At 37.5% G+C, this 13,910-nt stretch overlaps 1 protein-coding gene across 1 annotated transcript in view; it reads left to right on the top strand.

Moving 5' to 3' along the window:
- The first annotated feature begins 204 nt into the window (after positions 1 to 204).
- The window catches only part of CYSLTR1 (cysteinyl leukotriene receptor 1), a 40,950-nt gene continuing 27,244 nt past the window's right edge, over positions 205 to 13,910 (top strand). Inside the window, 1 exon segment of the mRNA XM_077764316.1 lies at positions 205 to 397. The gene's annotated coding sequence lies outside the window, so the exon portion shown is untranslated.

The raw sequence follows: 13,910 nt of genomic DNA, 5'->3' as shown, positions 1-13,910 counted from the left end.
TATAAACAGCAATCTGCAAGTCTCCAGTTTCTATTCTTCCTCCCTCCCTCTGCTTTCCCTTCCCCCACTTTGCACCAGAGAAGCCAAATTTAGACGTGCTTTACAGTTTGAGGACTAATCTGAAAGAGGAAGAAGAATCTGTATACATTGGCTAGCATATGTGCCCTGCCCTCTCTCTTCTTGAAAATCGCAGCAACCCATCTTTTCAAAGAAGCCTGCCTAAAGAACAGGCACCCTGTGAATGGAGTGTGCTTTCAGGACCCTTCAAAGTATTCAGATTCACTGTGCAGCTCACTAAGAAGGTTAGCTCTCCAAGGGGTGATTTACTGAAGACTTGGAGCTTGCTTCTGAGAATAAATGCAAAAGGATCCTAAACTGTTAATCTTCAAGGTAGCAGGTAAGGAAATTTGATGTTTCAATGCTATGACTAAAATAGTTTGTAGTAAAATTCTGCTTTGTAGCTTTTTGGCATTTGGCTTTTGGGGATTTTAGCAAATTCCCAGGAGTTTGACGGTAGCTAATCTGCCTTGCCTGCTTTAAATTAGGCTGCTACTATGAATTCTTTCTACTTTACTTATTGGCCAGAGATTTGATAATCTAATCAGTCTATCAACAAGTGTTACTCAGTGCTTCTGCTGGGGCTCTATATGGCAAAATATAGAGGGGACACTACCCAAGCCTCCAGCACCTTTGCAGTTAAGTTAGAAATATAAGGCACAATTTAGAATCTTACTTCAAGGGCTCAGTGGAGTTTCTCTAATCTGTAGTGGCAGTTTCCTTCATTATAGAAAGTAAAACGATAAAGGGTTGTCTTGAGGATGCATACAAACTCTCAAGTTTGGTCAAGCTGACAGGTTTCCACATTGCTGATAAAAGTAAAACAAATAGGGAAGAATGACCTAGCTTATCCACAAACTAGTTTCACATTCATTATCCCACTTGAACCTCTCATAATCCTGCCTTTTAGACAGGGTGAGTGTTACTATCTCTGTTTTGCAAATAAAGAAATAGACTCAGAGGCATTAACAAGTTTTCTAACAGGTTCTAACTAGCGACTGCAAATAGAAAGCTCTCACAACTATAAATGGATATAAGGAAATTACATGATTTATTTAATAACTTAGACATAGACCAGGTTTACACAGAGCCAACACTGTATACATTTCAATGAAAATATTTGACCAGGAGCATAATTCTATTTAGCAGCAAAGAAGCTGTTTTCGAGGGTAAACAAATGAGTTGGTGAGTTCCGTTCCTAGATAAAAGAGGAAAAAAAAAACTTTGCGTTTAGCCATTCTGCCTTTCAGTAATCTGATTGTTTTGAAGATTAGAGAGAAGCCATGACACATACTTATCCGCTGATTATTCTAAAATAATATAAGTAAACCTGGACGTCAGACTGTACTGCGTTTCAAATATATTAGTGAAATTTGCTTCTAGATAATTTTAAGTTTTCGTATCTATTGCAATCATTCAAAAATATTTTCTGTTGTTGTTTTACTATTAATTGCCCAATTAGAACTATAGGTGGTCTCTGTTTGCATATCAAATAAATGACCTCAGATACTACATTTACATCCTTTTTTTTTTGCCTTTTATATTTTATTATTTTTTTAATAGTTTATTGTCAAATTAGTTTCCACATAACACTCAGTGCTCATCCCCACAAGTGTCCTCCTCCATGCCCATCCCCCCCTCCCCCCACATCCATCAGTCCTCAGTTTTTGTCAGCATTCAAGAGTCTCTCATGGTTTGCTTCTCTCCCTTTCCCCCACCATTTCTGCCCTTCTTCTCCCCCTTGTTCCTCCGTCAAGTTCCTCCTAATCCTCCTATACGTGCAAACATATGATATTTGTCCTTCTCTGCCTGACTTATTTCGCTCAGCATAACACCCTCAAGGTCCATCCATGTTGCTACACAAGGCCAGATTTCATTGTTTCTCATTGCCATGTAGTATTCCATGGTATAGATAAAGGCAACTTCAGCGGGGCGCGCGGACTGGGATTTACATTTACATCCTTAATACACCTTTAATAAAAACTGTTTCGGAGTGCCTGGGTGGCTCAGTCGGTTAAGCGTCTGACTTCAGCTCAGATCATGATCTCATGGTTTGTGGGTTCGAGTCCCGCGTAGCGCTCTGTGCTGACAGCTCAGAGCCTGGAGCCTGTTTCGGATTCCGTGTCTCCCTCTCTCTCTGACCCTCCCCTGCTCATGCTGTGTCTCTCTCTCTCAGAAATAAACAAAAAGCATTTAAAATTTTTTTTAAAAAACTGTTTCCCAGGTCTCCAAAATATTTAAATGACTGCACTAGCTAATCAATTCCTGTAAATGAAATAAATCAGCCTTGGAGCCAGTGAACCCAAACAGAATAGGTTAAAGAAAGTTTTCAGATTGAATCAAGTCTATAAATCTAGTATTTTGGTGTCTTCCTAGTTCAAGATCATCAATTTCATTTTCTACTACTTTTTCTCTCTTACTCTTAAGCAAACTGTTGATGTGTTTAGAAAGTACTTAATTGGGATAAAAGCAAGATTTTACCATGGTGCAGGAAATTATAAATTTGCCTTTGCAAATCACTGACTGATAATAAGGGATTAAACGGATGGCACTGAGTCTTAAGGGACATATCTAATCTTGTGGATTTGATGCCATGAAAGGTAACTATCATAATCTCATAAATAACATAGCTCTGCCTTGACCTCTACCCTGATCCATTTTGTATTTCTTATGTTCTCATTAAAATATCTTAAATCTGTTGTAATCCAGTTAAACAAATGTCAGTTAAGCTCAATACAGTATGTGGCACAAAGCTAAGATATAGTTCCTGCTTTTGGGGAACTTCCAATGCTGGTGGTGAAACAAGACCTACAGAACATAAAAATATGAGACAGTAAACCAATATTATATTTTTAATGGCAAAGGGATTTAAAGAAGAAATATAGTGGGCTCTGCTGAATGGAGAATGCTTCATAGAGTAGATAAAATGAGATAGGCTTAAATGAACATCTATGATATGGGACCATGCTAAGCAAACTTTCTGTCCACATAGTAAGTGGTCAATGTATGTAGTTTCAATTTAATTCTAGTCACAGAAATTATGTCAGAAATACATTGCATCAAAAGTGAATTTGGTACCTGTAGTGTACACCAAAGGACCTGATTTGGCTAGGTAAAAGTGATTGAGTTGAGGTGTAACAGTAAATAAATTTGGATAGAAATGTAAGACCAGATTATTAGACATTGAATTCCAGGCACTTTTTAATGGGAAATCATATCAGCAAACTTTTAATAAATGAGAATATGATGGAAAAACAATTTTAGTAGATTAATCTAGTAGACTTTCATAGGCCTGACTACATTTGCAAAAACTGGAGATGGAGAAACCACTTAAAGAGTAGAAATTAATTAGGCTATAGTGTAAAGTTGGTGCCAGTGGAAATGGAATGGAGAAAAACTCAAGGAGACATTTAAGAGGAATAATAGATGGAAATTGGTGAGTGATTAGATATAGGCAGCATAAGAAAGTCAGAGCTGTCCCTAAAATTTTGAACCTGTGGGATCTGGGAAGTGGTGATACACTATACATAGCAATTGGTAATTTGGGGATGGAGTGGGGAGTATAGGACATGATGACTTCTGTTTTTAATCTGTTGAGTTTGAGGAGATGGCAAAAATTCCAAGAAGCAATGTCTTATGGATGGTTAGAAGTAATGGCCCTGACTGTGAGTAATGGGTAAGTGGTGGAGGCCAATATTGAATCTGGTTCGTGTGACAACTAAGGCCATAAGATTGGCTCATCTTAGAGAAAGAAAATCTCAGGAATAACCAAAGACTAAAACTTGTGCAATGCATACAATTTTAGTCAAGAGAAAGAAGAGAGTCCTGAGAAATAAAAGCTATAGAAATCTAATTCTTCTCAAAATATACCAAGAATCTTGACAAAAGGTATCAAGTAATTTATTCCTTTAAACTTCCTCTCCACAAAAATAATTAACATAGTGCCTTGTACATACCATGAACACCCAGTAAATACTAAGTTATTCTACTATAAACAAGCATAGAGATATTTGGCTTCCAGTTATCTTTCAAACCGGACTCTGTCATAAACTCTGCAACCTAACATTGGTATCTTTAAACTACTTTGCTGTATGTATTTCTATTTTTTTAATAGTTTATTGTCAAGTTGGTTTCCATGTAACACCCAGTGCTCATCCCAACAAGTGCCCTCCTCCATACCCAACACCCCCCCTTTNAACATTGGGGTACAAGTGCCCCTATGCATCAGCACTCCTGTATCCCTAAGGTAGATTCCTAGCAGTGCTACTGCTGGGCCATAGGGGAGTTCTAGTGTTAATGTTTTGAGGAACCTCCACTCTGTTTTCCAGGGGAACTGCACCAGTTTACATTTCCACCAACAGTGTAGGAGGGTGCCCGTTTCTCCACATCCTCACCACTATCTAGAGTCTCCTGATTTGTTCATTTTCACCACTCGGACCGGTGTGAGGTGGTATCCCAGTGTGGTTTTGATTCGTATTTCCCTGATGAGGAGGGACGTTGAGCATCGTTTCATGTGTCTGTTGGCCATCTGGATGTCCTCTGTGGAGAAGTGTCTGTTCATATCTTCTGTCCATTTCTTCACTGGATTGTTTGTTTTTTGGGTGTGGAGTTTGGTGAGTTCCTTATAGGTTTTGGATACTCGCCCTTTATCTGATATGTCATTGCTGCTGCAAGTATTTCAATGGGAAGGAAACTGGGCCTGGATAACTGGAAGTTTATCCTAGAAGTGCCTTTTAATCAGCTGTGTGTTCTCTAGCAAATTGTTGAACATCAGTATTTCTTGGTTACCTCATGCATCCAATGTAATAATGAGCTTATAAAATTATTTTTCAGATCTGCTAAAATGATAAAATGAAAGGAACTTGAAAATACAAACCATCATCAAAAGGATTTTGTTTAAATTGCATTCTAGGAGAATAAGACACATAACAAGAATGCATATGGAGTGAGTAGGACCAGTTACTTTCGGCTCCCAATACTATATCTTTAAACAGGGGCCTCATTCTAAGTAAGCATCAGAAACTGCAATCAGCAATTCTAAGTAAGCATCTTATTTTTAAGATGTCAGTAGAAGCCAACTCTCTGGTCACCATTAATTCTACCATAGCTGTGCAGTCCTCAATGTGAATGCCAATTTTTTGATTTGCCTTGAGGAAATACAACTGCTAAGAAGTCTGGTGTACTCATAACAGGTGGTGGCACATTCTCATCCTTACAGAAAAGGCAATAAAATAAGCCATTTAACTTGATTTGATAAATCCAGACATCTCATGTCCATTAATTCATGCTACAGTGCTGATGCTAATTATAATTATTTTTGCTTTCAACTGATAATTATTCATAGGTTGGTAGAAAAGAGTACTGTTTAAACAAGTTGTGCACTGCAAAACTCTTCTATCTTGTTTTCTCATTCTATTCCATTCTATTACATCCTCTCGTAATTCTTGTTTACTTTGTGCCCCACTAGTTTTTCTTTTGGATTTAGGAGAGAAAATGGAAATAAAAATCTTTAAATGTTTGGGAGAAGTTAGTTAGAGAGGGGCTCTGGTAGAAATAGGGGGAAGGAGACAAAACAGAAAAGTAAACATAGACCCTTGAGCACTTAAACACTGAGCTGGTTTTCCTTTTGATGAATAAAATGTCATTAGCATATTTACAGTGTTTGTAGAATCAATACATCCCAGACATTTGAGATCATACTTAAATGTAGCTAATGGAAAAGGAAAAGAAGCTGATATTTAGATTTAGAGTCCCCTGGAACATTCTGCCTTTCTCTTCTTTTATTTTTTTAATTCCCTCCTTGAAAAGGAAAGAAAAATGCAATTTGGTATAAAATTTTGAGATCTCTAACATGTAAGAATCCTGAAATTTCTCATCTATTTCAGATTAACAGTCTTTGTTTTTACATATGGCTGTATTTGTGTTGTCATTGATTTAAAATAAGTGGAATTAAGCTAACAATAACAACACTCAGACTTCTCTGACACATCTTATGTACTTATTCCAAAGTTCATACGAAGTTCAGGTCTCAGAAAATATAAAGTTTCTTTTCATTTCAAATTGGTTACCTATTATATTTAATCAGAATTTAAATTATTTGAAGACCTTATTTAGGCCTTTAATAAAAAACAGTCTCCTAGAGAACTTCTAAGCTATCCAACTTCTAAGATCTAAGCATCTAAATTCCATGAAGTTAGAGGCAGGCCTCAGAGTCAGCTGTGATCAACGGCTTCAGAACTTAGGGGGATTCCAAGTTGCTGGTAATTAGGTAGAGACTTCACAGGTATCCCTGGAAGAAAGTAGGGCCTCTAGGTAGTTCTTTACAAAAAGTTCAAAAGTATGTAAGCTGTCTGTAACAAATTTTATCACCCAGAGTAAAGTTAAGACTATCTTCCCACTATGCACTCCCACCACTCCCATGCACTACTCAATATCTCTTTGATATTTTGTGACTTGCGTATTCCTTCAGGTCTGTTCTTATGCATCACTTTATTCTGATTATACAGGATAAAACATTTGGGTCACAGTACTATGTAAAGGGACACACTGTGTCTTTAGCTCTGAATACCACAGTCCAAGTTCTTTTTGGGCTTAACACTATCCTGGGTTTGGAATCCAGCTGTCTGACAACAGATTTGCCCAGTGTTATTGATGTAATGTTCTCCCCTTAATGATCAATAAGCTACTAGAGGGAAAAACTTCTTAGAACTGTCAACAATGCAGTATTGACTCCTGTGTAGTTTCTAATACCAGTGAGAATGCTGCTAAAAATTTCCATGGAAATGCCAACTTAAAAAGCTACTTATTGTGATAATAAGGCTATAGCTATGACAAGAGGGTCTTTCTGCTCCCCTCCTCAAAATTACTTATAGCCATGGAGGAAAGCCACTGAAATAATTAATACAAGCCTTGTTGTTTATAGATTAAAACCCCATAGAAGATGTGCATAACTTTGCTTCAATTAATGACCAATCACTCAGTAAGCATTTATTGCACATTTTTCTTTTTTTAATATTTATTTTTGAGAGAGAGAAAACACACAAGTTGGGGAGGGTCAGAGAGAGAGAGAGAGAGAGAGAGAAGATCCAAAGCAGGCTCTGCACTAACAGCAGAAAGCCCGATGTAGGGCTTGAATTCAGGAACTGCAAGATCATGACCTGAGCTGAAGTCAGATCCTTAACTGACTGAGCCACCCAGGTGCCTCTATTTCACATTTTTCTATGTGCAAAACATTGTGATAGGCTAGGTTTGGGGTTCACATAGCTTAAGAATAAAAAGGCTGGACTTTTTTCTCCCACCCTATGGGAGTTCAAAATCTACCTATGGGAGACAAGATTCCTACACATTAAAAGATAAAAGATAATAGAATACTGACTCTCATATTATTGTTAAAGACAATAAACATAATATAAGTTGAAAGAAGAAAGATATAGTGTAGAATGGGGCGGTCAACTTAGGTGTCAGGAAGTAGAACCTGAGCTGAGCCTAGTATGAGTATGAAAGAGAGTCATAAAAATTTACATTTGTGAAATGTTTTACATTAAAGAAAACACTTATATTTTCTGATTTTCTTATTTAATATGCATAATTCAACAAACACCTGCTGTATCAAAAGATTAACAAAACTGTCCCCATTTATTAAGTTGATGGGGGAATCCCTTCATAATGTATACATACACTTTAAATATATTACAATTTTATTTGTCAATTATACCTCAATAAAGCTGGGGAAAAATTGTCCCTCACCTCCTTGAGCTTATCTTTATAGCATAAACAGCACAACTAACTTTTACCATTAGGCAATAATAAGATATATAAAGAATAGCCAAAAATGGCACTGCGGAGTTGGCCAAATACAAGTAGGGCCCCGAGCTGTACTTTCATGAAAATTAAGCTCCCTGCATCTTGCCACTGCTCAGCAAAAGTATCTGCCTTAGAAGACTGAGCCCTAAGTCCTAACCTCCCCCACTTCCTCTTCTGCTTTGGCCCTGCCCTCATCACCCTATCCCTGTTGGCAGTCGTCCAACACATGCAGACCATCCGGTGCATGCTAGCATTTACTAGAAAGGTAAAGAAAGTCTTGAGGGAGGCATTAAACTTAATATAATCATAAACTACCTCCAAAATTGATTTAATCTTTAAGTATCTCCTGTTGGCTGAATTCAAAAACACTCATAAACCCAAAAAATTCAATTCTTATAGAGCCAGACACATCCTTGGGTCTTTGGATCTCCTCAGTCTCTCACCGAAACCACTTTTGATTTCTCTTTCAGCCCCACTAAACTAACTTTGCTTTTTTGGTTTTAAGCTCTTCGCCTTATGTTCCTTCCTAAATATGTGGTTTCTTCTGCCCCACCCCCTTTACTTTCTTCTCCAGTGATTTATAGTGTTCATCCACAGGTCATGGTCCCCTATATATATTTCTCAGATTTCTTTTTTAATAGACTCTGCCCTTCTAGTGGAGTCCACGTTTCACTTCCACTTTATGCCATTATCTAGATTCCTGCGTAAAACAATAGCGCCTGTGTTTCCACATAAAAAACTTGCTTCTTCCTCCACCTCTAGACACCCATCCTGAATAATTAAGTACTGTATTACTCAAAACGCCCTATACTGCACAGTTATTCTTCCAATGTTGCTCAATTAGGATAGGAAGAGAACCAGACTGAGAGAGACTCACTGTCATTAATAGACTCACTGTCTAAGTGGATATGAGACATGTAATCAAAAAGAATGATTACAGCACTCTAATAAATAAGATAATAGGACCACAAACAAAGGAACATTTATAAAGAGTAACAACTTCAACTTGAATCTTGAAGTATAAGTAGAAATTTGCCAAGTTCACCTCTTGGTCTAGTGAAAAAGGCTACATAGTTTGAGTACCTTCAAGTAGACAAGGCATGTTGATCTAAGGATCCTGATCCAAGTTGGTGGGAGAAGGCCAGGAGATGTTGCAGGATAAGCATCAACAGAACTTTGAGTTTGCACGTGAAAAGTGAAGTCAGTGAAGATCAACTATGACTACCAGCTTCTGTGCCAGAGTGACTGGAAGAAGTTTAATGTCAATTTAAAAAAAAAAAAAAGGCCTTGGGAAGAGTTGATATGGGAGGGAAGATAATATATTTGTATTTAAGCATGTTGAAATTGGGAAGGTGACATAAGATCCAAGAATAGCAATCTTTTAGGCAGTTGAAAATAAAAGACTCATAGATATGAGTCATCCACATGAAAGTGATCTTTTTAAACCATGGGAGTTAAGGGGCGCCTGGGTGGTTCAGTCGGTTGAGCGTCCGACTTCGGCTCAGATCATGATTGAGCCCCGCATCAGGCCTTGTGCTGACAGCTAGCTCAGAGCCTGCAGCCTGTTTCCGATTCTGTGTCTCACTCTCTCTCTCTCTGACCCTCCCCTGCTCATGCCGTCTCACTCTCAGAAATAAATTTTTTAAAAAAACAACATAATAAACATTAAACCATGGGAGTTAAGTTATCGAAGGGAAAGAGAGAACCAATTGGCTATCTAAAAAAAATGTCATTGATGAAAGGAGACCAAAAGGATGAGTGGGTATTGGGATATCATTGTGGTAGTAACAGAACTGGACTAAAGGTTGTAATGCCTGGGTTCTCGTCCCAGCCCTGTCATTAGCAATACACTCTTGAACAAGTCATCATCACTCCACTACCTTTCACAGGTTTCGTTTTTATACACGTAAAAGTTCACCGAAACAGGATCTCTAAAATCACTTCAACTCAATCTGACACCTGTTCTTGGAATAGCAAAAAACACATTCTACTTACGTGGCTCAGTAATATAAATTTCTTTTTAAAGAATAGCATAAAGGGGTGCCTGGGTGGCTTAGTCCATTGAGCATCCAACTCTTGATCTCAGCTCAAGCCATGACCTAACAGTTTGTGAGATGGAGCTCCACATGGAACTCTGTGCTGACAGCACAAAGCCGGCTTCAGATTCTCTCTCTCTCTCAAAACAAATAAGCTTTTAAAAAAGAATGGCATAGAATCTCATTATCCATTCATTACATTCCTGCTGTGTATGAAATTACTATGCTAACCATTCTAGAAGAAGACTGGGGAAGTATAAAAGGAAGTAAAATGAGAAAAGAAAACATGAAGATATAATCCCTGTTTCCAAAGAATTTGCAATCTGGTTGAATTTACTGGCTTCACATTCAGATTATCCACAGTAAGTCATAATTCTGCTGCCAGACTTGTGTATCATTTTTTATATTGTTTTGTTTTGTTTAAATGTTTATTTGTTTATTTTGAGAGAGAAAGAGAGCATGGGGGAGGTAGAGAGAGAGGGAGAGAATCCCAAGCAGGATCTGCACTGACAGCACAGGGCTCAAACTCACAATAAGATCATGACCTGAGTCCAAATCAAGAGATAGACGCTTAGCCAAATGAGCTACCAAGGTGCCCCCAGACATGTGTATCACTTTAGTTGGATGAGAAACAAGCAGCTTAAATTTACCTTGCATACAAAATTGTACCTACTAATTTATTTTTGCATTGGTNCATCTAAGACGACTCGATAAAACAATTCTGAAATTAGTCTGATTCAACATATTTATTGAACAACAAGTGTAATCTTACTTCCTAGGCTCTACAGAAACTTATTATAAATTAGATCTGATCTTTGTCCCCAAAAAAGTCTAAAATTTAGTATAGACATTATGTAAATATACAAATTACTATAAGAAAAAAGTAAAAACAGGTAGAAATACAAAATCGAATTCTGTAGTTGAACCATCAGCTGCTCTCCAGGGTTCTATCATCCTGAGAATACTCTGTACTTCCTCACTCCATTTTTTAAAAAATTTTATTGTTTTATTTATTTCTGAGAGAGAGAGAGAGCAAGGGAGGGTCAGAGAGAGAGGGAGACACAGAATCTGAAACAGGCTCCATGCTCTGAGCTAGCTGTCAGCACAGAGCCCAACACAGGGCTCGAACCCACGAACCATGATATCCTGACCTGAGCCGAAGTCGGTGCTTAACCTACTGAGCCACCCAGGAGTCCCTGTACTTCCTCACTCCTAATTCTTCCTTCCACATTTAACCTTTCTACAAACTTTTTCCTCACTGTGCCCTTTTCATTATAAGTTCTCCTACATCCTAAATTGCTTCAAATAATTCTCCCACCGCCTCATTGCCTTATGTGAAACTTGTAATCTGCTTATTTTTCTACATCTCATCTACTGTGAGACCTAGAGAGTTTGTTTGATGCCTCCTGGCTTCCTGGTCCCACTTTAAACCATTACTCCTCTACCATAATGCAAAGTCATTCCCTTCTGCAACTTTTAATCTTCCTTATTAATATCACCATCTATTGACTGCCTAGTTATTTTTCCCGAATTCACTGAATAATTTAGCATTTGGCTTGTGGTCTTCCTCTTTACTTTAAATCTTGCTATCACCTTTGTAACTTCGTATTCCATGTAAACAACCAGCTTAGTAAACTGATTTTAAATTACTTGACTTCCTTATTTAGAACAGTATCCATTGACATTCCACCTTAACTACTCATTCCATGGCCATATCTGGAGCCTCATTTATTATCACACAACTGAAATCTGAAACTTCATTATACCACATTCTCACCACAAACTCCTGGAATTTCAGTTCTCTCACACCCTATTGCCACTACACCACTTCTGAAATCCCAGTGAATCCTCCAGTCCCTTGGTCCCTCCCTTTTCTTCCAACCTGATAAAACTTCATAGTTTCACTGTTAACCACTATTTTGGTAATATTCACAATCAACTTCCTTACCTATTGTTCCTCCATAAGACTTCTCTGTTACTCCCAATCTTATACCAATTTAAGCATTTGTATTTTTTCTCTCCTGCATGCAAGCTGTTGAACACCACTGGGATAAATTGCATAATTGTGTAGACTGGGGCCACTAAAAATCCACAGTATTCAATTTCTCTTGGGCCTTCAGAGTCTTGTTGGTCATAGTTCTCTTCCATTTCCCAGAGCCACCATTCAAACCTTTACCAATTGTCAGAAGACCTGAACCCGAGTGAAACCCTCTTTTTCTCACCAGACAACATAATTTCTTTTTTTTTAAGTATTTTATGGTCAATTTTTATTTATAGGATTTCCATTTTGCAACCATATTTTTTAACTTTTTATTTGGGAATAATTTTAGATTTACAATTAATGAATCTGGGTGTTATTGTCACCCTTGCCCTGCAGTGTCCTTTTTTTGTACAAAGATCTAATCAAAATACCACACTGCATGTCATTGTTTCATCTCCCTCGTCTCCTCCAGTTGTGACAGTCCCTCACTCTTTCCTTGTTTTTTAATGGCCTTACACGCTTGAAGAACTCTGGTCAGGTATTTTGTAGAAGGGTATTTCAATTTGGGTTCCTCTGTTTTTTTCACAATTAGACTGGGGTTGTGGATTTGGGGAACAATACCCACAAAGGTGAAGTGCCCTTCTCATCAAACTCAGGGGATCCAGGTTATCAGTATGATTTATGATAATGGTAGCCTTGATCATTTGGTTAAGGTGGTGTCTGGCAGATTCCTCCACTGTAAAGTTACCATTTTTACTTTTCCATATTCTATTTGTTAGAAATGCGTCACTAAATTCAGCATTAGTGAACTGGGGAGGAGAATTTTTTCTTACTTTACAAAGAAAATTAAACCTCTCAGGGATGACCAACCTCTATTTTTTCTGCTCTACTTCTGCTTTCCTTTACATGTCAGTATTTTTTCTCACTAGGCACCCTCTCATAGCTCCCTAATCCCTAGATGATAAACCCGAATTCTCTAGAATGGTATACAAGACCTTTAATAATCTAGTTCCTACATTTCTTTCCAACCTGTGGTTCCACTTTCAAACCCCATAGTACAATGACATACAGATACATGCACCCAAATATGCACAGCTGCAAACACCTTTATCTTATATTTCATCCCTATCACACGGTTACTTTTCCTATATGTATAAGGTTATTTCTTATCTCCAAGACTTTGTTCATTCTACTTTCTACCCCTGCCTAAAATGCTCTCCTCCACCTGCCCTATTGTATGAAGCCTTTACTAACATACATGCACCATTTATATTCCCATTCTGTGTCCTTTATATACTTCTATTTCTACAGCTGTAATGGTGCAGTGAATTAATTTGTTAGCACCTCTATGTTTCCCTCTAGTGGAGTGTAAACCTTTAATGGGCAGTGCTTGTGTCTTATTTTCCAAAGGGTCTAGGATAGAAATGACATATAGTAAGCAGCTAATACATCCTTTTAATATGACTAACATATCACAATAGTACAGAGGACCAGGAAATTTTTTTAAGAAGGATATGATGTAAGAGATGTTTTTAAAGATGGTTAGAATTACATCTGATAGCAATGAGGAAAAAAAGCTATCAGATGACAAAATGGCCTGAGCGAAGGAAAAGAGACCAAATAAGGGATGAAGCTGGTCATAAGTACAAATTTATATAATAATACATATAATAAATGATGGAGAATGACACTATAAGGTTAAGATATAATATTATTATGGTCTTAAATGGTGCATCAAGCTTAACTTAAGTCACTGGAGACCTTTGAAAGGGAAGTAATATGATTAAAACTGTGCTTTAAGATGAATAATCTGACATAAGTGATAAGGATAGACTGAATAGAAGAGAAGCAAGAAAGTTAAAATGAAAATGTAATTTCTAATATTCACTAAAAAGTAGTCTCATATTATAACCAAAATGAGGATCAAGAAATAGATCAATCCATGGCTTATGTCAGTGTTTAGTGCTACAGCTTGTGTTATCTGTAACTTAACAGTGTTGTGTCATAAAAATAACAATGGACAGTGAGTCAGG

This window comes from Crocuta crocuta, unplaced genomic scaffold (genome assembly GCF_008692635.1).
Source record: "Crocuta crocuta isolate KB4526 unplaced genomic scaffold, BGI_CrCroc_1.0 scaffold1590, whole genome shotgun sequence".
NCBI lineage: Eukaryota > Metazoa > Chordata > Mammalia > Carnivora > Hyaenidae > Crocuta > Crocuta crocuta.
This window is presented reverse-complemented; position numbering and strand designations above follow the sequence as displayed.